Source organism: Tachypleus tridentatus, chromosome 13 (genome assembly GCF_004210375.1).
Source record: "Tachypleus tridentatus isolate NWPU-2018 chromosome 13, ASM421037v1, whole genome shotgun sequence".
Classification (NCBI taxonomy): Eukaryota; Metazoa; Arthropoda; class Merostomata; order Xiphosura; family Limulidae; genus Tachypleus; species Tachypleus tridentatus.
The window spans coordinates 95,159,248-95,185,116 of NC_134837.1; the positions used below are offsets into that span (position 1 = coordinate 95,159,248).

General features: G+C 34.9%; 1 protein-coding gene and 1 long non-coding RNA gene across 2 annotated transcripts in view; one reads left to right on the forward strand and one right to left on the reverse strand.

The window, feature by feature from the left end:
- Window positions 1-25,869, reverse strand: part of LOC143236646 (uncharacterized) — a 102,123-nt gene that overhangs the window by 59,760 nt on the left and 16,494 nt on the right. The window lies entirely within an intron of this gene.
- On the forward strand, window positions 999-24,494 carry LOC143236647 (uncharacterized). The gene is made up of 2 exons (XR_013019640.1): window positions 999-1,233; window positions 24,308-24,494. It is a non-coding gene; the product is annotated as an uncharacterized LOC143236647 (long non-coding RNA).

Sequence of the window (25,869 nt, forward strand, 5' to 3'; positions counted from 1 at the left end):
ATTAGAAGAGTATATAATAACGCTATTTAAAATACTTGTTGACACTTGTAATGGCTAATCAACATTTCCTACATCCAGCTACTGGAGTACGTCTATCTGACCGAACAGTAAGATTTGACTGTTACCCTTATAATACAATTATAGCCCCTTTTCAGCGTGCCCTGACTAGAATCAGAAGGCTCGTAATTTTCCACAAAAACGCTCTCCCCACTTTGGAACTGTGGTTGTGTTAGATGAACGGCTGTTAAATTCCAGTATTCGTTCAGACAAAAGTGCTCCAATGGTTGAGTCAAACTTATTAACTAACTGCCCTCCCTCCATGAATACTAAACTTTCAATCAAAGTGTGCTACTAATCAAGTTTTCTAACCTTGTCGGTCATATAAATTGTGTTATGAAGTATACTTGCTTAACTAGAATTTGCCCAAATTTATGATAAATGTTTTAGATCAGTAGCATGCAAGTCCCTTTGCCTCTTACTCTCCTGTTTTTTGTCGGATATGCGAATGCTGACTGTATTGTTTTTAATATAGTCGTGTTACTCATTGCAGTAAATAATTTTCTCAGTATTTTCCCCCGAATATTCTGACTGACCGCCCGGATGCATCCTGTATCTATTTCCTTCCTCTTTGTCAGTTTGAGCACTAGTGATTCAGTTGAAAGTTTACATTTAATAACGTATTGGCATTTCTTGTTTCAAAACTTAGTAAGGCGTTGAAAGTGTGTGTTCAAAAATTGTCCGTTAAATCAGTATAGCCTTGAAACGAAATTACGTTTATTTGTATCAATATACCTATGATACCAGTACGTTTGGTCAGAGTTTATATGCTAAGTGCACTTTACGTATATCACTAATTAATTACCGATGCAATGTTATAAACAAGAACAAAACAAATATCAAGAGCAAACCAAACTGCTATATTTTAAGTACAGAGTTAAGGAGAAGAATGGAAGAGATAAATATTATATCGTGCGCATAACTTATTATCTCGTGTGCGCGAGACGTTATATCGAGCGCGCGACGTATTATTTCGTAAGCACGAAATATTGTATCGAGCGTATTACTTACTATCTTGAGATCAAAATATAATTATTTTGAGAGATAATGAGTCGTCTACACAATATAATGTTTTTATCCTCCATGTCTTTCTATAACTGACGTACATATCTCTGAATAACCATAAAAATAAAAGCCAGTGTCCATGGTATCAAATCTGTACTGTGAGGCTTCCAGGTAAGCATTGAAAAGCATGTAAGGATTTTAATGGTGGCGATTAGTCAGTATGTTGATGGAACCAGTTTATTCTAAAGAACCAGTGGAAAATAATTCTAGTGGCGTTATATATAACACTATTTTATTTTATTTTTCAGGTATACTTCGATAATTATTCTAACATTACAATTACACTTACTCAGTGTTTATGCTATTATTATACCACGCACAAGATGTGTAATGTACAGATGTCTGTTCTCGCTGACGAAACGCCCGAGATTCCAAACCGTGAATTTTGAACCACTTTATTAACCTGAGGTGTACTATGGATATTCAGTTGTCGCCGTAGGCTTATTACTATATCTGTAGAATAACTGAAAAACGAGGCTATAACAGTTTGTTTTTGTTTTGAATTACGCCCACAGCCACACGAGTCCCTAACTTAGCAGTGAAAGATTAGAAGGAAGGCAGCTAGTCATCACCATGCACCGCCAACTCTTGGACTACTCTTTTACCAACGAATAGTGGGATTGATCATAACATTATAACACCCCAACGTTTGAAAGGGCGAACATGTTTAGTGAAACAGGGATTGGAGCGCCCTAACCGAGGTCGTAACAGATGGTGAAATAATTTTCGAGGGATAGCAAAATGGCGTGGTCAGTTCATGCTAGATAACGTGTAAGCTTGAAATTGAAGACAACTGGTATAACAAATGTCTGTCCATATTTGGTAATGAATAAAGGTAATATGCTCGATTAAGAAGCGAATAGATACAGTGAAAAATAAAGCTTTACATGGGGCAGCAAAGTACAATATTTGATAGAACTTTATGTATTTATACTACGTTCCCACATCCATATAAATACACTCACACATATATATTTAGACCACCGTTGCAATGGCCATATTTCATATAGATAACTTCGTACTAGGAGACAAATGTTACATCTTTACTTCTTATCCAAGTTTTTATTCGCTTAAGCTGCGTGTGTGACACTGTTTGTATTTGAACCAGTACGTATGTATGCGTGTTATTATACAGCAAAGCCACTTCAGGCTATCTGCTGAGTCCACCGAGGGGAATCGAACCCTTTATTTTAGCGTTGTAAATCCATAGACTTACCGCTGTACCAGCGGGGGACTTGAACTAGTAACTGAGGTTTAAATAAGAGAGAATAAAACGTTGGAAAATTGTGTTGATTGCTCTGTATATAATAAAATGAATATGAATTGTGTTAGATGGCTAGAAACGTCAATTATAAATATTATGAATTAATAGATTGAAACAGAAGCAACACTAATTAGAAAACAAGGAACAATAAAATAAACAGCGTTTTTTGTTTTGTTTTTTCAGTTTTAAAATAATTCTGAAACATTTGTTACGCAACAGTTACGTTCATCAGTGTATGAAATAAAATACTTAACTTCATTACTTAAACCGGTTATGAAGTCAATCAAATAAACAAATTAAGGTACTCCTAAGCTTTATAAGATTAGGCCTAATTTAATCCAATTAAAATTTAAATTGATACAATCTGTTAACTCTAACGTGTTAATTTAAATAAACATGCAACTCATTAAAAAGAAGTTTTCCTTGTCTTATTATCAATTTAAATTATTTCATGAACTTTAAAAAGTTAATTGATGTTTCACTCGAAAGTTAAAGATCTTAGCTACTTACATTGCCCACCACGAAAAGTAATTGTTGAATATTTCAGTGATGTTAAGACCTACTCAACAATGACATACGGTAAATCTACATTTTTATTCTTTGAGCTACGTCACATTTTGAAATATTCTGCTTGCGAAATAAAATTTAGCATAAGCATTTTTCATGTCTGTTCTCCCGCCATTTCAAAAGTGAATGAATGGTGAGCTTTGCCCGTGTGTGCAGGTTTAGAAACGAAGCGCGGGAAGCGTCTACCATAAACGGGAGACAGAACAACGGTCGGGCAGACACCATAGTTCACAGAGTACATAATATTGCCAAATACTTTCCCTAAAGTGAATGTTTTTCTCTTGAAAACTTAGAAACAGCTCCTGGTGGATCTATTTTGTTTAATTTGAAATATAAATTTTCAAGTGTTGTGTGTGTGTGCGCGCGCGCTTTCTTATAGCAAAACCACATCGGGCTGTCTGCTGAGTACACCGAAGGGAATCGAACGCCTGATTTTAGTATTGTAAATCCGTAAACTTACCGCTGTAGTAGCGGGCTACCCAAGTGTTGTACTTATTACTTGTACTTACTGCACCACTGCTACTATACCAATAGTTTTGTGAAAGTACCTGTACGAAAACAGTAGTTTAAAAACAAAATATCTCTCTGTGATAAGTTAATTGAATATATATTTTCAAGGCTAGAAACTAGAAACATTTACAATATGAATCCACACAGTTATTTTTACTTAACATCTCTGTAAAGTTAATGGAATCCTTTTTAAGAATAAAACATACACACACGTATAATAAATTAAATATAAATTGTGTTAGATTGAAAAGAATAGGCTAGAAACGCCGATTACAAATAGTATGAGTTAATAGATTGGAATAGAAACGATATTATTGAGTTTTTAATAGAAATGTTGGGTGTTAAGATAGGGCAATAAACTTTCTGTGTAAGAATGTTTGGGCTAACTGAACATCAGTGAGAGTTATTTCTCCTACTCTACAGCAGAGATTAAAATACATATAAATAGATCTATCATCTGCGTATAAAAAGAACTACCATAATAATTATTGAGAGTTGCGAGTTTTCTCTGTATCGAAACGGTAATGCAAGATCTGTACTGAAATTGCTAATCGTATTATATATAGATATATATACGTATATACACGATCATTATGAGAATTGTAAACATCAGTTTAAACATTTTATATATGATCATAGAGGCTATTTACCGTTTTCACTGACATACGCACACGAGTTATTGAATAAAGAATTTTGATAATATAGATGTGTTTGTGCTGAATTTCGCGCAAAACTACACAAGGCACAAGCCGTCCCTAATTCTACAGTGCAAGACAAGAGGGAAGGCAGCTAGTCATCACCACCCACCGCCAACTCTTAGACTACTCTTTTACCAAATAGTAGTGGTATTGATAGTCACATTATAATGCACCCACGGTTTGGTATGACGGAAATTCGAACCCGCGACTCTCGGATTACGAGATAAGATAGGCAAGAAAAAACTTGTAAATTCAGTGAGAGCAAATTTAAGTTTGCATTGTTATAAGTTACATTTGTGATGTAATTTGTTTAAGTTAATCATTTGCTGGAGGACGTGTGATGTTAAAATCAAGTCCTAGAAGTATCTATAACAAGTGTAAAATATAAATACAACGTTCCGTGAAGGATTGAAAGGTTAGTTAAAGAGTGGGTTGATAGTTAAGGATACAGTTAAAGAGTGTGTAGACGTATTTTAAGGTAGAGATTTTTCAGGATCGAGTACTGAATCAGTAAGTGTGTTATCGAGAATTATTTGCATCTGTGTTTACTATCACGTTTGTTGGGTTATTTTGTACAAGTAAGCTGATTTACTTCAGTTAGTTAACATTATTTATAACGTAGGCCTACAAAATTTAAGACTGTCTGCAAATGTTCAAGCTTGTAGAAACGTAAAAAAAGAAAAGAAAATGTTTATTGAAGATGAACTGATTATTGAATTATTTTCACCAGATAATTAAAGAACATGTTTACAACAATATTGAATTTTATTACGGTTTCATCTTCCATTAACTGATTTTCATGTATATTGAGTTTTTTTCTTTCTTTGGTAATGAGAATCTGAATAACAAAAACTTATTATGTAGCACAGGCAATTACTTTTTATTATGAATATTTTTCTATTGTGGTTGGAGTAACAAATGAAACGTGCTTCGTTGTTTACTTATTCGATAAATTAAAAAATGCTAAATTGCAATATGATACTGACAGGTATTTATATAACTTTCGATACTCTTTTCAGATAAGCTTTTATTTAAAAAATAAGTTTGTTTAACATTTCGTTTTTGTTTCGGGTCGGACCATTTATTTATTACGGTTTACATTACACTGGAACCACGAACCTGATTCATTTAACATTACAACATTAAAATTCCAGAGAGTTTCCCTTAAGCTGGCGAGATAATATTTAACGATTGAATTGTAAACAGTTTGTTATGTTATCAAAAATAGTTGTTTTTTATGAAGAATCCTGGAGTTTTTCAAGTATCAGTTACCCCCTCGGTCTTCTCATTTTGTCAACAGACTTATCTGTTTTAAGAGTTGCTAGATTCATTACCTGATGATAAATTTGTGTTTTCTCCACTATGGTCGAGAAATCATCAATCATGAAGAAGTAAATTCTGACAGTTGGTTTAACTAGCAGGCTATACATCAGTTGAAGTGAAAAAGCTCGCTCGATTATAGTTAATGTCACGTACACATTATCTTTATAAGAGTTTCAATTCATTGCTGAATAAGCGATCCAGGTTTGACATCTGCTGGGTATGAATGATACACATCTTTAAGCTTGAGACCAGTGAGTTTTTTGGGTTTTTTACCTTACACTTGTAAAAAAACAAACAAAAACATGTACAAGTCATGATTTCAGGGTCTCAAAGTGACTCTCCAGCGAACATTTCTGCTGAACATCTCACTATAGAGGCATCTCATACTCTTGGAATTAATATCTGGCCATTTCCTAGGAGAGAAAACCGCAAGCACCGAGAATCGTGAGTGCTTGTCAGGAGTAGGGAGAGAAAAAGAACTTTTAGGGTGTGAGCCTTCCTGAAGGACTCTGTAGGATCCATTGAACAAATCTCCTGGAAGCTCGCGAGTTTTAACACTTTACGAGGAAGAGATAATAACGTATTTTTCGTTTATTTTTTGTAGTAAGTAAAGCGTCAAACAACAAAGAGAACGTTTAATATAAACAGTCACAAATAACAAATAGTCTTACATTTCCACATTTAAAAAGTTTTGGTTACACTGACATCACTACTGTTTTATCATTTAATATCTTTCATACCATGCAAGAAACACAAGAAAGAATTTTAGGCATGTCAAAATATCCTAGTATTAATCAAACATAAAGCTCCACAATGGGCTGTCAGTGCTGCGCCCACTGCAGGTATCTAAACTTGACTTTTAGCATTGTTTTTTGTCAAGCATAATAGGCTGTCTGTCTTGTACTCAGTACGGGTATCGAAACCCCGCTATTAGTATTATAAGCCTTCAGGCTTACTGCTGTCCCAGTGGGGGACCACATAAAGAAAGAGGATTACATGGGAATTCTGAGAATAAGGAAATAGGCTTTATGGTCGGGAGAGGATACAAAGGAACCCCCACCCTACTTTTCAATCTGTTTCAGTCAAAACGCATCAGAATTAGGAAAATGACTCTCAGAAAAAGTAGGAAAATGAATAGAATGTAATCTAGAACCAAGAGCCTCCAGGGCCCTAGGGCGAGCCCTGGACCCCGACTGACGGTCTGTGGTGCACATTCCCTCGCTTCACTCGGTCAAATAGACCTTGGGCTTCCCGCTTTTAATGTACAAAGATGTATATTCATTGGAACGAAAAACAGTGTATAAAGACGTCACACCTCACGCGATTCTTCAGCGAGTGCTCGTAAGCAATTCGTTTGTCTTTTCAACTGCAAGGAAAATAAACACAGTAGATAATACGAACTGAAATGCGTGCTATTCATGTACATAAATATAGGTTTCATTTCCTTGTTTGCTTAATTTTGTCCAAAGCTGTTCAACAGTTATCTCTACTAGCCGTCCCTAATTTGGGGTATTTTTTCACCAACGACTAGTGGGATTGACTGTCACGTTGTAACACACTCATAACTGAAAGGGCAAATAAGTTTAATGGCGATATTTGAACTCGCGATTAAATTGCGAGTCGAGTACACTAATCACTCGGACACGGCAGGTGTTTTAATTCCCTTAAAATTACATGCGTAACAGTATTTGTCGTTCGTTAATATTACTTTGTAAATATGTGGTTGGAGAAATTGAAGGAATAGTTATAAAAGCTATATAAATTGTTATCAAACTTTTATAAACATTACGTATTTATGTACATGTAAATATACACTATAAAGATAGTCGATAATACTTTTCATTGTTTGTTTGTTTTTAATTTCGCGCAAAGCTACTCGAGGGCTATCTGTGCAAGACTTTTGAAGTCACACTGTTTGTAGGCCCGGCATTGGCCAGGTGGTTAAGGCGTTCGACTCGTAATCTGAGGGTTGCGAGTTCGAATTCCTGTCACACCAAACATGCCCTTTCAGCCGTGGGGGCGTTATAACGTGACAGCCGATCCCACTATTTGTTGGTAAAAGAGTAGCCCAAGAGTTGGCGGTGGCTGGTAATGACCTGCTGCCTTCCTTCTAGTCTTACACTGCGAAATTAGGGACGGCTAGCACAGATAGCCTTCGTGTAGCTTTGCGCGAAATTCAAAAACAAACAAGCAAACACTGTTTGTTTGTTGTTAATCATAAAGCTACATAATCTGGGCTTTGGCCGCCGCTGATATTGATACCAGATTTTTAGCGTTAGAAATCAAATTAACAAGGACTTGAATGATTATACTATAGAGTTAGTTAATTTTCCTTTTCTGGTTAATAATACGGCCACGAAACATGGAAAGTAGCAGTAGTCGAAATGTGCAGTTTATTTTCTTAGACAGTGTTAAAACATTTCGGGTCACTGGTATATAAATTTTCAAGTATCATCTCCCAAGGTTTTTTTAACAACTGAATATACAGAAACAGTGATATTGGTTTCTATGGAATACACCTAATTTCTTGTTTCATGCATAAGTACAGTTAGATATATAACTTACAACAACTGTAACCTCCGTCTTCTCTTTTCACTTCTGGTTAACATTATAGAACAACAGTGGAAAATTTAGAGTAGTAGTTCTCTCCATGACATAATAAAACACCTGACTTTAAGAATTACATTACCTGAAATACTGAGAATCATAAATTACATGCTACCTAAAAGCCCCAGTTGAATCTGTTACGTCCCTCGAACTGACAGTAGTTAGAAGTCTTTAAAATAGCCCTAGTGGTGGTGACCCCCCTCATGGCCTCCTGTAAATAAATAAGAAGAGCAGTTGACTTGTATGTATTCGTGGTACAACATAAAATAACCCGTATAGAACAATTTAGAGGTCCTCCGTTTCTTTAATTAAGGAAGTTTCAAACATCAACAGTATGAAACCTAATTCCAGTAACGGTAAATACGTATAACTTTGTACATTTAATGGTACATGTTACAGTACAACAAGCTTCGTGATAGCAAAGTCTGGTGCAGAAACAGTTAAAATGTACGAAGTGTTTGTTATTATAACACGTGCTTTGCGTCATCACTAGAACAGCTTCGGCAAGTACAAAGCCTTCGTTCCAAGATTCTCAAAGAGATGATGGAAAGAGTGCATTCTTTTGTATGAACGAGATATATCTTCTACAGAATTTATTTCTGTGTAAAAACAACATCAAGATTAACCAAAACAGAAATGTCATATTTCTTCTTTTTTTTCTTTTATACGAATACACTTTATACACAAAATATTGACACTGCTTGATCAGACATGGTTAGGGTTATAACAAATCACTGTATGCATGTCTCTGGCAATGTTCATTTGCCCAAAACTGTATAATTTAAAAGTAAAAAAGAATAATGTGTAACGTTAAAGAATGCTTACCCCTGTCAAAAACAGCACAAGTTTTAGAGTGAACTAATTTTTAATTCGTCACTAAAGTGATTTCTTTTTATGACCTACATTTACCGTTTTTTTATGTCTTCAACAGTTTTTCCATCACGATTTCTAAAACTAAAGTTACAGTTACACCCAAAGTAAAGAAAATTCGGATATGCATTTTTTAAAAAAAAAAAAAAAAAATTTTATCTGTTCGAAACCTTTTAAAATACATTGCCTCCTTTTTTTTCTCTGATGATCCGCCACTGATGTACAAATATGTATTGAGGCCACCAACTGATGATGAAAATTCAGCGATTAACACATTTGTCGAAAACATATATTCAGAGATTCACTGGTGGTAAGATAATTATTGGTTTGGTTTGTTTTGAATTTCGCGCAAAGCTACACGAGGGTTATCTGCGCTAGTCTTTCCTAATTTAGCAGTGTAAGATTAGGAGGAAGGCAGCTAGTCATCACCACCCACCGCCAACTCTTGGGCTACTCTTTTACCAACGAATAGTGGGATTGACCATCACTTATAGCGCCCCCACGGCCGAAAGGGCGAGCATGTTTGGTGTGACGGAGATTCAAACCCGTGACGAGAGTTATTGACGACGTAAAAATCATTCACGCTATCATTTTCATAGTTTTATAGTTCTATCTCATAGCAACTAAATAACTTTGACTGGAGTGTGAGTTTCTACCTTACCCAAAGAATGATTTTGTCAAAAACAGAAATATCGTTGCTCGCTCATTTATATACACTTTCGATGGAATTATTGAATCTATACACTTAATAAATGGATGACATTTTCGGAATCTCTGTTTAGTTATTTTAGGCTATACTATTTTTAAGATTTTCCGAATTAAGTAGTTGTAAGTTTAATGCTGTATTGAAACAATTAAATTAAAATAGCTAATATTTTCGGCTTTTTCTTTGTCGTTTCTGAGTTTTCACTAGCTCCCTTGAGATATATATTTAAACAAACTTCAAAACTGGCTACTGATACCAAGTGAAATTCAAATTCTATCAAGGCTATTCTGCTTAAAAATGGTTATTAATCTTTAAACAACAGGAATGTTGTATGTAGCAGCATCAGTTGAGGGATCGCCGTTTAACGGTTAATGTTTTTCCTACCTTATTATTTCGGTGAAACAAGCCATCGATGCCAAAATACACTTGTTGAGATGTACTGGTATCATCATCATGAATGAGGGGTATGATCTTCAACTTGTTTTTTAATAGATTTATAAGATGTCACGTTGAAATAATACACGAGGATAAAGATGGTTTAGCTGCTATTTGTATGAGATAAATAATACATCAATTTAACAGTTTTTGTTGTTGTTGTTCGTTTGTTTGACGCAACACTCGCGCTTTTCTTGGAAAACCAATACTAACTTCAGTATAGATTGAGGCTCATTTGTAGTTTTAGAATATAAACTACGTGATAACATTTTACTTTCCCTGGTGGCAAAAGGTCAGCGGTTCCAAAATTAGCTCTAGTCGTTTCTAAGGGCAAATTTTATTATCTAGATTTATATACAAACTCTGCTTGAGATTGTAATCGCTACTAGATAAGTGTTTATAGACGAGCTTGCTCTTTCGTTTTCTTGTTTTATGACGTTATAAAATTTCTTCTTTATAGTCCAAGATAATACACCTTAAGGACTTCGTATCTTTCAAACAGGTTATTGACAAGAAATAGTTGAACTTTGATCTTCACCTTTTCTAAATAAGGCTTGAGAGCTAATCATCTTTGCATGCAAAAATGTACGGAATATTGTCATCATTTAGTCGATGCTTCTACCAATATATCTAAATTTTAAAAATTGTAGTTGTTTCGTTGTTGTTTATCTCAGATTGGTAAAGCTAATCGTTATAGATCATTACTTAAACCTGTTAATTATTGTATTTGACGTTAAGTTCATGGTAACTCAATGAACTGGGCTTCGTGAAAGTTCCCAAAAGCAGTCTTCTGGATAAAATTCCTTTGTCTTCTGTCATAAATTTTAGTTTCCTTGCATTATTATTATTATTATTGCAATACGATCTCTAAAGCTACGTCTATTCATTTGTAGATCCTGCTACGCAGTTCTGTATTGTCATTGTTTGTATGTGTGGAGTATTACATCAATTTTAAAACGGCAGTAAAATGCATAAGCTAAAACTTTCGATAAAAAGTACATCAAGATATCTATATCCAAATGTTCAAAAAGCATATAAAATACACCTCTCTTTCTATATACATATATAATTACTGCAGGGGCGTAGCCAGTACTACAATGTGTGTATGTGTGTGTAGGAGAGTTTTTTTTGTAAACATAAAATTCAAAAATTATCACACAAAAAATTAGAAGATGGTGCCCTTTTGGTCTTTTCATAATATTAGGGTGTCGTTCGATCCTTTCCCCAACTGCGAGTCGTGAGTTCGAATCCCCATCACATCGAATAATATGCTTGCCCAGTGAGGATGGTATAAGGTGATTATCAACCTAACTATTTGTTGGTAAAAGAGTAACCCAGTAGTTGGCGGTGGGTGGTATTCACTAGCCATATTTCTTCTAGTCTATCATTGCAAAATTAGAGACTGCTAGCTCAAATTGTCCTCGAAATTCAAAATAAACTACACCAAACTTTCCTCCCTCATTGTCACGCCTTTGGCTACTGGAATTTCATAGTCGAAAAAAACAACTGCAAATATCACTCGCTCATTTTCACTACAACTTGTACAAGACAACTTTATAGACAAATGATACTGGTCTCTTTTCTATGTATTTTTTTACGAATTGTTATGTACTACACTTTTAAATTATGTGATTTCGTATGACTTCTGCCTTCCTTCCTTGGCACTGTATGGCCAGGTGGTTAGGGCGCTCAACTCGCAATCTGAGGGTCGCGGGTTCGAATCCCAGTCACATCAAACATGCTCGCCCCTTTAACCGTGGAGACGTTATAATATGATGGTCAATCCCACTCTTCGTTGGCGGTGTGTGGTAATGACTTGTTGCCTTCCCTGTAGTCTTACACTGCTTAATTAGGGACGGCTAGCGCACATAGCCCCTGTGCAGCTTTGCGCGAAATTCAAAACAAAGAAACTTGCCTTTCTTTAATGCACGAAAATTGTGTTATTATATACCGATGATACTGCCCTGGCATGGCCAGGTGGATAAGGCGCTTGACCCGTAATCTGAGGGTTGCGGGTTTGAATCTTCGTCACACCAAACATGCGCGCCCTCTCAGCCGTGGAGGCGTTATAATGTTACGGTCAATCTCACTATTTGTTGGTAAAAGAGTAGCCCAAGAGCTGGCGGTGGGTGGTGATAACTAGCTGTCTTTCCTCTGGTCTTACACTGCAAAATTAGGAATGGCTAGCGCAGATAGCCCTCAAGTAGCTTTGTGCGAAATTCAAAAACAAACAAACTTGAAGAAAGTAAGAACTATTTAAACGACTGGCTATTTAATAGTGAAAGGTAACACTTCGATAGTTTTCAGTATACATGTACCACCATACTTAAAAACGTGCTCTTTTTGAACAAAATTTTCATACGTCTAAAACATATTCAATTTGGCTTCTACTATCATTATTATTATATTTTTCTGTTTTTACAATGTTTAATTGTCAGTGATGTCGAGAAAACCCACTTGTAGAGAAATATATATGCAAAAACGGCTCGTTTGGGTTGAGAAAATATTTTACGTAGAAGAGCGAACAACGTTTCGACCTTCTTCGGTCATCGTCAGGTTCACAAAGAAAGAAGGTAACTGTAACACTCAGTTACACAACCCCTTCGTAACATGTGGTCAGCTTCCGGTCAATTACCTTCTTTCTTTGTGAACCTGACGATGACCGAAGAAGGTCGAAACGTTGTTCGCTCTTCTACGTAAAATATTTTCTCAACCCAAACGAGCCGTTTTCGCATATATAATGTTTAATTGTATATGGATATTTTTCAGAGAATTATATTCCCTTTTTCAATCTCGTTCTGAAATTAGCATAAACATTTTTCAGTGTTTTTAAACCTTTTATAAGAAATTTTGTGTATTTTTTCATGCATCTACCTACGGATGAGTAGCAGATTGAACAGTGCCTATTTTAGTCACGTGGATTGAAAAGATAAAAAATCCATTGTTATTACATGAAATCTTAAACTTAAAATTATGCAGTTATGATTTTTTAAGGATTTTAGGTGTGTATATATATGTATATATATGCGCATGTATGCGCGCGCACAGTATATCTTACTAGTGACTATTTTACATATTAAAATCTAATAACTTCTAAATCAAGAAGATGAATAGAGATATTTTAAACTTTTAGATATTACACCGTCTCTTCATGAGGTTTGTCCATTTTGATGCACCATATCTTCAGAATTTGATAAACATACGTTGTGGAATTATTTATGTCTAGCAATAAAATATAGGACTAAATACATGTGTCCATTGATGCAGTTACAAAGTCAATGGTGTTTACACTTATGTTGGGTTGTCCAGTGCTATTTTTATGATACACCAATCATGTGTCTTAAAATATCGCCTTACTTAATGATGTTCACACATGATTGGTCTGTCGGTACTGTCCGCAAATGAGAACAGCTTTCAACTGCGACAAAACAGGATGTATTTTTTAGTTTCTATCATCATCATCTTGGCGTTGTCTGTTGACAAAACCTCAAATTTCAGTTTATGTCAAAACTATTGGTATATGGTAAAATTTGAAGGTTTTTAAACCAATTTTTCTTTATGGCACGTCGCTATTAATTTAAACTTAGCCACCTTTTCAAAATGAGTACAACCATTAAAAATGTCCTTACATCATAAAAAAAAAAAAAAAATAAGCATTCTAGCATCAACTGCAAACTGACTAAATATTATCTCACAAACCAGTCATGAAATTATTGTTGCATGTAGTAATGTTAAACAATGCAGATAGGAAGAAAAAGGGGAAAACAACTGTACCAATTGGAGAACAGCTTAAAAAGGTATAACTTGATGGAAGTTGGGACCAGTTTCTCCAATTAACTTCCAAACTGCGGATGAAAAACTGTTATGCAAACAAAAGTACAATAATAAAAAGGATTAAAACTCAAATCCACAACATCCCAAACTGCCTTACATTCACCTTCTGCAGGTTGGTTTAGAGACTGATAGTAACAAATTACAAAGTTAAAAAATCTTAAAGTAATTATAATAATAATAAATTTTACCTGTCCTCACAGTCTAAATCAGATAATATGTCCAAACATCAACTATCCATAAAATATAATTATATGTATTTGAATAAAATAATGAAACTATATTATCTTACTGTGCAAAAGACAAAAAGCAATATAACCTATCCAACTTCAATTATAAATGAAAGTTAACTAAGCAAGACTGCAACACAGACATAAATCATCATAATTTGTCATTTTGTAAGATTCATCTACAGTGGTGAACTGTAACTGAGCATGTACTTTTGTTTGTACAGTTTTTGTTTGTTTCGTTTTTTTAAACATAGAACCATTTTGGTTTATTTTGGATATTCATGCAAAGCAATAAAATTGGAGTATCTGTCCTAGTCATCTGTAAGTTTTAGTTGGTAGAATCGAGAGAATGCAGCTACTCAATAGCATCCAGTTCTTGGACTGATTTCATTTCATATAATAAGATAGTGGGATTTGACTCTCACTCTTAAAACGCTTCCATTTTTTGTGTCACATGACATCGATTTTACATTGCAGTCTGCTTTGTAGCCATTATTTTTAATCTGTATGACTATAACTGATAGAAAAGTTTGAAAAATTTAAAGGTGTGTGCGTTTAACTGCTAACATTGATATGAAACCCATATCAAGACAAGTCGTTAATGATACCAGCCTGTATGAGTCCTCCAGTAGAGATGAATGGATGCTGCTAATGAGCCATTGCTGATAGAACAGAGCCAGGGAGCACTGATACTTTATGGAGACATCTCTTTAGTGCACACTAAATTAGCAACATCCAACATTTTTCCCCTAGGGTTGTATGAATATGCCTGTTATATAACTACAGGAATTCAAACAAGTAGGTTTAGTTTTCTAACTGATACTGTTATACAGGGTGTTTGGAAAGTCACTGTGCAGTTTTGTAATTATATTTTATTCAGTCTATTTCAAGCCAGCAACTGATAGCAGTGTTTAGAAACAAAATAAGAAGGATCCAGACCTGTAGTGATGCCAACAGGGGTCTCTTTCAACATTGTTTATAATTGTCATTCATACTTACCTCCTGTATTCTATATTGAAACATGGCTGTTAATAAATATATAAGTGCACAGTGACTTTCTGAACACCCTGTACTAACAGGTGAAGCACATTTGGTCTAATCATGAACCAGATTGCAGATTTGAATGGTGCTGTGCATAGTAACCTGTTTGAAATGTTAGGGCTTGACTAGAATGTCACAGATCTACTAAGCTGGTTAGTTCACTTCAACAGCATGTTGGCTTGAAGATCTTGAGTGTGTAACTTACACTCAACTAGATATTATAGTCACAAGTTAAGTTTATTAAGTTCATTCCTGCAAACAGAATGAAAATCTTGTAGCCTATACTAATGGAATAGTGTTGCCATGGCTGTCATAGACCATAAAGATATCCTCATCGATATATATTCACTTAGGGTTTGCTAAAAGTGAAACCAGGCAGTTAGAAATATGTCAAGTTTGAAAGAAAGATTGAAATTACAAGCTTGCACAAGTTGACAGAAAAATGGAAACAAGCAGCTGCAGGTGCATTACCAGTTTAACAGCTTCCTGCTGTTGGGTGTCATGGTTTCAAAAAGCTGGTTACAGTCAACTCAAAGAGATTTGTACTTGCTGTTGTTCTAACTTCAGACGTTTCAAATGTTTCAAATGCGTGATAATTTTCCCATGTATTCTCATCTATAGAGCATTAAAGATCAAACTACCTTATTTCTAAGGATTATTTGCTTAATGAAATAGCTATTTCAAATGTTAAGAGCCACTCAAAGTACCCAATAGCTCTGAGGGAAGTAAAATGCATGTGATTTCAACTAATAAATTTACAGTTCAATGGACAGAAAGCATAAAAATAAATCTACAGGAAGGTAAATGTTGATATTTAATAAGAAATAAATAAAATATTAGGAACCAGTAAAAAATGTAAAATTGCAAAGTTTACAGTTTCTACAACTAGAACCATGACAAAAATAAAAGTTGAAAAATTTTAGAATTTTTTATTTGTGAAATAACTCAAATAAGCATTACATAATACTTATCTTTGAACTGTATAAAAGGTTTGAACATATAACTGTTGGATAGAGTTAGAATGTACAATTCGAATGAGTTGAGTGATCTTTTTGATAGAAAACGGTCTCAGCAGATTGAAATGTGACCATAATATTCTGGTGATTTTAGTGTAGGTGAACAATATCTATGACAACCTTATGATCAATTAAAAGTAAAATATCATACTGGTTAGTGATATTGCATTTCATGCAAACATATGGAGCCATACTATAAGATAGGTATTGATTCATAGGTTTGTGAGGCTAGAGAGTCTCAGAATATTACACAGGTGTAAAAATGGTGAACACCTGGGAGTGTCAGGCACAACAAGTAATTGTCACAAGAAATTTGTTTGGCTGCATTCAAAGCACGTTGTAGCTTTTGAATTAAACTAAAATAAATTTTTGAATGTGGATTGTGTTTACTTATTTAACAATTGTTAGTGAAGTGTAAACATGATAATTTATAATATTGTGATTGATTTAGTTTGTAGAAATCTGAATCAGTGTAGTAATGTGCTCCAAGACTTTGAATCCCTGTAGTATATTATTCAACTCTTAGTTTTAAGTATTTATTTTAGTTTGATTATCATGAGATTTATCATGCTGTATTTGCTGAGTAAGAGAAAAGTGTGGCCTTAGAAGGCAGCATGCTGTGTGGAATTTGAAAATACATGGTTCATATCACATTGCTGCAAAATCATGTTAAGTATTTTTGAGCTCTAAGTGCATTATAAAACTGAGAGTCAAATACCATTTTTTAAATAAAGTAGCCTAAATGTATGCAGTTGGTGTTATTAACTAGTTTCTTTGCCTCTAGTTTAGCAGTTTAAAATTATTGATGGTCAGCAAGGTTAGCCCTTGTGAAGCTTTGCATAATTATCAAAGATTAACAAACTTATCAAGTTTAATGGATATGTTTTATTTTATGAGGTCATTCTTTCTATTGTTATTGTATTTCATTTATTTCTCTTTTGTGTGTTGATGATCTTCCCATTACTGTTCCACTTAAGGAATTACCATTAATATTCTATACACTGTTTCTAGTCCTGTAAGAAAACTAAGCTGACTTCATGTTTGATATTCTGTTTATTTGAAAGTGTGAATTTTATTGCAAACTTGTATTTTGTTACAGTGCATTTTAATGTTGAAGTTAACAATTAGCTTAGTATCTTGCTAAGATGAAATTCTTAATAGATGTGATGTTATATTATTAATCTGTTTCAATAATATGAACTTGTTATTTTCTTCTGTTGGCCACTTTTGATTTGTACGAGTGAGGTCGTAAATGTGAAATGTGAGTGTCTTAAAAGTTAGGTTTTTCTTTCATAAGCTATCCTTGTACGTATATGTTATTAATATTGATTTGGCCCATTTTTTTATCATGTGAAGTTTAACAATATTTTATGCCACGTCCGTATTCCATAAAGGATATTAGATAGGTGTATATTTTAAGTGTTGTACTAATTGTATCGTTCACGTAATGTACACGTAACTTTACATTGTGTGAGTACAGTCACAGTCCATAGTTTTCGAGAGGAAGGTGAGAAGTTGCCCTCAATACGTTATTCATCTCTAGCCGATTCATTTTTGCTTTCTAGACTTACGGTGGGAACAGGATATTATCATATACTTGAGAAACCTAAACTTGAAGATTTATTTTTCAAGGAGTATTACATATTTCCTATCTGTAGCTGTTACAAGCTGTGATAAGAACTATCGCGGTGCAAGTAGCTGAATTAAAGCTATTTTGTTTTTCTTTACCGAATTTTAATTTTATGACGAGGACGAACCTGTGAAAGTTCAGTTAAATAGGCTTGAGGCTTTTCTGCATTTTTTCTCTATTAGTCCGTGTGTTCACTCTGTTTAGTCTTGTTTTAGTTTAACCTTTAATTTTCCTCCGTTAGTTATAGAACAATTCCTACTGCATTTTCAATAAAATCCTGCCAACTTCAATCATATTTAAGCTTAGTTGTATACAATCAACCAATCCTTCATTATACGAGTTCTGGTTGATCTAGCTTGACTTTTTCTTTAGTTAGTTATAATACATTTCACTTCTAATATAATTACTCAACTTCATTCATTATTAAACTTACTCTTACATCTCTTGAAAATCAAACATTTTTTAATGGTGTTGCATTTATGTTTTTGTTAAAACTGTTGCTGTTCGTTTCATTTTAAAAGTTGCAGATCTGCCTAGATATTTACGTTACTCAAGTCCGCGAATTTCGATTTATTAGGCCTACCCTTCTGTTCATGTTTCAAAACGTTTTAGCCAAATCAACATATAAGTTATTAAGCACGGAACTAAATTTGGTTTTATATAACACAAGCACTGCAGTCAATTATCACTACGCTAGAAGTCGATTCGGTCCTGAACATTGGTGTTTACCTGTCGTCTTGTTTTAACACGATAAGAAACTAGATTCCTCATATTCCAGTCTTTTAGAGTTCGAACAAAACTACTGACATACTGATTATACACAGTTGGATTCTTACAACATGTGTACTGTGACGTTATTTAACAATTAACCGTACAGTCTGATCGTCTAACTTTGTCAAGAAAGAATAATGAAAATTGTTCATAAAAAAGACCAGAATGAGTTAAGAAAACCTTCACTATTTTATGTCTTTCCAGTAGACAAGCGACAGACATTACTAACTGTCACGTGAGGCCCTCAGCACGATGGCACGCACTGTAGTTTTTCTGTGCATTCCTCCTCAACCAATGACCGAACGAGTGCGCATCAAGCAGGGGGATCTCCGTACGGCAATTTAAAGTTTAAAGGCGCCAGCAGAATGAGTGACAGCACAGGGCAACTCAAAGCACCTGAAGCGCAAGTTACAGGGATAAAGCAGCTTTGCTGTGGTATATTTAAATTATTCTTTTTTGCTACACTGTACTCTGTTCTTGCAAGGCTCCTGTTAAATGAACTCGGGTCAAGGCCGATAAAGTGTAGGTACACACTGAAAACATAGCAACAACGAAACTTTCGTATATTATTACAAGTATATATATATATATAAACGACACTATCCGAAACGTCGGACATCGTTTAGCATTAAATCTATTAAACAAAAATTACTAAATGCATTGATTAAGGAAATATAAATGTTATGTATTGTATTAAAATATTTTAGTTGTGAATTAAAAAAACTGTAAATTCAACAATCTGGCCTAACCCAGATTTATGTAATTACAATAATTCGAACGCATTTAAACGATTTTTTAGAGACCTATAGTATTTACTATACCTTGTTTATAAAAATTAATAAAATCAAGACCTAAATCTTCAGAACGTAACTTTATTAGTTGAATATTCCGCTGTGACAACTTCCTCAGTTACGATGCTCGTATGGTCTTGTGGTTAGGGCGCTCTACATGCAATCTGAGGGTCGTGGGCTCGAATTCTTATTACTTAATATCGGTTGTTTGAATTTTGCGCAAAGTTATACGAGGGCTACCTGTTCTAGCCGTCCTGTTTAGCAGTGTATGACTAGAGGAAAAGTAGCTAGTCATCATCGTCATTTCTTGGGCTAACCTCACCAATAGGATTGACCGTCAAGTTATAACGCCCCCCATAACTGAAAGGGCGAGCATATTTAGTGGGACGGAATTTGAACCTGCGATTCTTAGATTGCTGGGCCATCACTGAACATGATCACCGTTTCAGCTGTGGGAACGTTATAATTATTCAGTTAATCCCACTTTTCATTGATAAAAGAGTAGTCCTAAAGTTGACTACCTGCCTTCCCTCTGGTGAGTCTAGTCCATACTAACTAAAATAGAGACGGCTAGCGCAAATAACCCTCGTGCAGTTTTGCGAACAATTCAAACAAATCACCAGTTATAAGCAACTCTAATTAAATAATGCATTTACAATAGAACATCAATGTAAGTACCAACATGGACATTGCCCTGAAAGGGGTCAGTGCGATATACTCTGACCCTAATGTAATATTTAAATTGATGTGCATCCGAAACTGCAACCATCTACTAGGGGAGAGGAAGAAGTCCTATGGAACTTGACCTTCTAAGGTGTATAAGATCTAAGTACCAGCAATGAGACAAATAAGTTATAAAGGGACTTAAAGCACGAGGAAGGTACACAGATCCAAAGGCGACATGTCAAGTTCGGTGACAATCAGTTCAGCAGTTCGCAAGTAAAACGTGGACACACACTTAAGAGTTTTGGCAAATGTTTTTCTACATTGATTGTTTTTGGAAAAAATCTTCAACTTATGCTATTCTAGGTTGTTTTTGTTTAGCAGGAGAAAAACTATGTAAAATCGTTCAAAGTTTATAGTTCTAAAAATTGGGTTACTCTTTTACCAAGGAATAATGGAATTAGCCGACACATTATAACGTCCCCACGGCTGAAAGGGCGAGCATGTTTGGTGCGACGGGGATTCAAACCCGCAACTCTCAGATTACGAGGGGAGCAGCAACTTAATCACTATGCCGGACCTAAATGTTTAGTTGAAACTGGAACTTTCAGTCAGAAGAGCCAAGGGCGTGCCGAAAAAGTGACTTTTAAATCCCACTGTTCGATCCTACAAGAGGTGGTTGGTTGGGGGCGGTGTTTACTAGTTGCCTTCCCTTTAGTCTTTTACTCCAAAGTTAGGGACGGCTTGCGCAAATAACCTCAAGCAGCTTTTTCGCAAAATTTAAACAACAAAGAAATAAAGACTTCTAGGATTTAAGTATATTCCCCAGCTCGTGACGTCACGTGTAAAACCTGAATAGTTGTCCCTAATTTTAAACAATTACCCAGATGGCAGGCAACCAGTCAGCGGTATCCTCGTCTTCAATGGACTTTTCTGTTTCTTTAGAGTGAATGACATGGTTTACTGTTAATTTTAAAACATTCCCCTTGCTCTAAGTGCAGGGCGTACGCAGAAGCACCTCATCTCAAATTCCGGACTTTCTGATCTGCAGTCCAACACGGTTAAACACGAGATCATCCGAAAATGTTTAGTAACTGACTGGATCAGGCGATGCACAACGAGCTAAAATGTATTCCTTACACTAAGGAACCGTTCATTAACCTAAGACACAAGGCACCAAATTTCTTGATTCATCATAAAATACACAGAACACTCAATCACTTCCAGTCTTAAAGAAGCATGACCTCAAACTTGCAGTGTCATAGAGGTTTGTGGGTAACTGAAAGTTGCTTAGTCAGGTATCATTAACTAAGCCTAACCAATTTTGACTTCAATGATATTCCAGTTCACGAGTTATGACTGACTACTGAGAATGAAATGGGTCGTTTGTTGTTAAGCGCAACGCTACACAGTGGGCTAACTGAGCTTTGTCCACCACAGGTATCGAAACGTTATTTTTTATCATTAATAAGCTTTCTGGCTTACTGCTGATTACTAGCAGGTGAAGAGCGCAATACATTTAAAATAAACCATGAGGTTTGAAAGGAATAACTTCTATATCATTGCAAGTTATAACATTATTCCAAAAGTCAACTAAATCTCCCCATTTTAAGCTATTCATGTTATAAAGGCGTATGTGGTTTGTTATAGCACAGCCACATTGGACTATCCGCTGTGACCAGAGAGGGAAATCGAACTTCTGATTTAGAGTTATAAGTCCGTAGACTTACCGCTATCCCATCGAGGGACTTTTTATAAGGGTACAATGTTATCAAATGTAAGAAAGAGTTTCAATAGTAGTAAAGACTTCATGATCATGATCTTACATCAAACAGCTCATGAAAGAATTAGAGTAAAGAATACTCAAATGTTTAAAAATAATTTCCTCACTATTGTTTGTTTTTTGAATTTCGTGCAAAGCTACACGAGGGCTATCTGCGCTGGCCGTCTTTAATTTAGCAGTGTAAGACTAGAGGGAAGGCAGCAGGTCATCACCCCCACCGCCAACTCTTAGGCTGCTCTTTTACCAACGAACAGTGGGATTGATCGTCACATTATAACGCTCCCAAGGTTGAAAGGGCGAGCATGTTTGGTGTGACGGGGATTAGAACCCGCGATCACCAGATTACGAGTCGATTGCCTTAACAACTTGATCATGCCAGACCCTCCTCACTGTTATTAGTTTAAGTACGTGCGTGATTCAATGCATTGAGAAACTACAATGATACAGTTTTAATAGTTAATATGTACGTCAAACACTTTATTAATAATTATCTAGCTGGTGTTCCTATTCAACACGCGGAAAAAATATAGGGGTCCCGTAGGTGACAGATTCAACAAATCCCTCCATCAAATTCACACCACGGAGTACTCTTAAAGCTACATGCCATGATTGGTGACACTCGCTCCAGTGGTTCGCCAGTGATAGGCGAACACACACCCAGACATATAAATACTCTTGTCAAATAATAGCTTTGCATATATCGTGTAAATGAACGTATCTTGCAATATTAAATGTACAAGTACACAAATGTCGTTACCTGCTTTAACATCGTAACTAAATCTTTAAATGTGCGTTGAATAATATAAGAAAAGTCTGTTAGGCTGTATTTCCTGATAATATCAGGATCCTTTTCTGGTTTTAATCAATAATTTATTATATGCTAATTTCGCTCTTTTTTCAGGCTACAATTACAGTTATACAACCGAATACATAATAATTAACAATGTCGACAAATAACGAGGAAAGGGGGAGATAAAGTAACAAAATTATACAGTTTGTTTGTTTATAATTACGCTCAAAGCTACACACAGTTGACTTTCTCTGCGTTATGCCCATCACGAATATCGAAACTTAGTTTCTAGCGTTAAAGTCCGCTGACATACCCGTGTGTCACTGGCGGGCAGAATGATACAGACTGGAACAAAAGAAACATCTACTGAATTATACTGATAATGGTATAGGAATTGAGTTTTTCAAAATATTGTTATTGTTACAATGCACAAACCACATATATTTACTGAAGGAATAATTTATGAAGCAACGTCTAATAATTTTAATATAATATAATGTTTCTTCTAGTAGTCAAAATGTAGTCATTTCTACTAAAACTTGAAATGCTTTCAACTGATATTGACCAAATTTGATATACAGGTTGAATGCCTGACAAGAACCAATTTGTGAACTTTTAATGAGTGTAGTTCAAAGTTCAAGGTCATAATTAAGATCAACAACTTTCATTATAATGGTAGTATTGTTTGTTTTTGAAATTCGCACAAAGCTACTCGAGGGCTATCTGTGCTAGCCGTCCCTAATTTAGCAGTGTAAGACTAGAAGGAAGGCAGCTTTGACTTTGAAACCCTTTAAAATATTTAACATTGTCTAAGGCTTCAACATGTCAAGATTGTTTGAGATTGACTCAATTAGCTGGGACTAATTAACCAACAGGGTTTACAAAATAGAACTACAGTTAATTTCAGTTTTGACGCATTTAGGACATTCTCCATAGTTCATTTAGTTTACAAAAAAAAATTTTGGTTGAGATTGATCCAATAGGCTTGGAGGAGGTAGGGTGCAAAGAAACACACATTTTGTCTTTATATATATAAATAGATGAAGTTACCAGTAGCAATGGCGCTTTTGTATTTTCCGCTGAGAAAAATCCAAGTGTTTTATTAATAAGAAGAAGAGCATAAGGAGTTGTTTCTATAGTTAAAGGTTATATATATCATCCGCTCTGTCTAGCGAAAGGAGAGTCAAATATTCCATAATGCACAGGACTCTAAGATTTTTTTGGTCTGAATTACCTACCTCTCTTACCATAAGGACAATAAACAAATAAAACAACTTTGTGATAAGTATCTTAAGAGTAATTTTGGAGAAACGTACAAATGGAGATGTTTAGAAATAGCTTTGGAATAAGACGAACTCTTGCAAATTATTGGCATATACAGTCTATACAGAATATTAACCTCTATTTTTAACGACTGTTAAAATAGTACGGTATGTAAATAATATTTTGTTCCAAACTTTTGGGGCAAAAATACACAAAGGAATACCTTTGAATCCATTATTTTGAACTGAATGACAAGAAAGAAGGTGCTATTTGTTTCGGAACTAAAATCAAGGAAAGGATCACATTTTTCTGACAAAGGTTTAGAGAAATTTTTTCATTACGTTTTAATATGCTATTTTGATATTACTTTTTATTACTTGAATATTTTATATTTAGGGTTGTTTCACTTGCACTAACATATCATCTGCGCCCCTGGAAGTAATGCAGTGGGTGATCTGTAAAATGGCTCGAAATAACGATGAAGTTCTTGGAATGTAAAAGAAACTCGCCATAAGTCCAGATGATTACTACGACAACAGATTTCAGGCCACTCATCCTTGACAACCAGAGTTACCATGGTTCACCGCTGCTTCAAAAACAGATTTATAAAACGAAGTACGTCTCCTAGGGAGTACTGAAAGGTCTCTGTGGAAAAACGTGTCTAAACATTAAGTTTATAGATTATTATGAAACATCTGTATATTGAGGTTGTAGTTAATACATATTATTTCATTAGATAAAATGTTATTCGCATATCTAAACAAGTGAAAACTTTGGTACAAAATGAATCATTACTCCATTTATTTAACATGCCCCTGGGGTAGGAGAGGTTCGTTGGGTTCGAGGGTTGAGGGAAGAATATTTCCGCTGATTTTGACCTCTTTTTTTTATTTGTTTCCGCTTTTCATTATTGATCTGCTCTCTTATAATCAAATAAGTAGATACAGTTTGATAACAGTGAAATCCATTGAATATCAAACTTCGTTTATAATTGATAATCATATCTGGAAAATGTTAAACAGTTCTTTAAAATGCATTTGATTTAAAAGTAATTAAATTCTAATGCCAGTTGTGACCAATCTTCTTCACAGCGCTTAAGTTTTCATAAAAATGGTAAAAATAAGAACATTCCGGGATTCCTTATTATGCAGAGAAATAGAAAATGGTTTTATATATCACAAAAATATGTCTGTTTGTTTGTCTGTCTATTGTCTAACTACTCTTAGATCGCTGTACCATTCTCAACCAGACTTTGTGGGATAATAGTTTGGAACAAGGATTAAGCTATTGGGAGGTCTACAATTCCCGTCCACCCTAATTATTGCTGTTATTGAGCATTTATTATTTTTGACATAAGTCAACGTTAACTACATTGATAGATGGCGCCACAAACTTACACACACGAAAAAAAACTTTATTTTGCTTTACTACAATGTACACATAGCTTGAGAGAAGGCAGACAGACGTCTTATATATTTCAAATAATGCTCTAGCATGGTCTAGGGAGGAATGCAATGAAAAAGGGCTGCCACTGTTGCAATAACACATAAAATCAGCTCTACTACAACATCCACCATAAGACTAATATGAAGAGCTGCTTTTGGAGTTATACCAACTTCCTACTTTGAGCAATGACCTTCCAACGTCGGCTCGTAATAGACTTCTGCAGCCAGTGAACTACAGTTAATTAATAACATGAATCAGTATGATGCCACTGCATTGGCCGTTATATCTTCGTACAAAGTCACCCTAACCATCACAGAGTATCTACCATGTTTTACGTATGTACATATTGAGATCTTGAAGCTTATATAAAACTTTTGGTGAGGTAATAATAAATACTTCAATAATATGTTATGTTATAGGTAAATGTGTGATTGTTTTGATTTCTGTGTTATTCAAAATCGTCTTACTATAATGTGCTTAACCTTCTATCAACCAAAATTATTACTGTACTA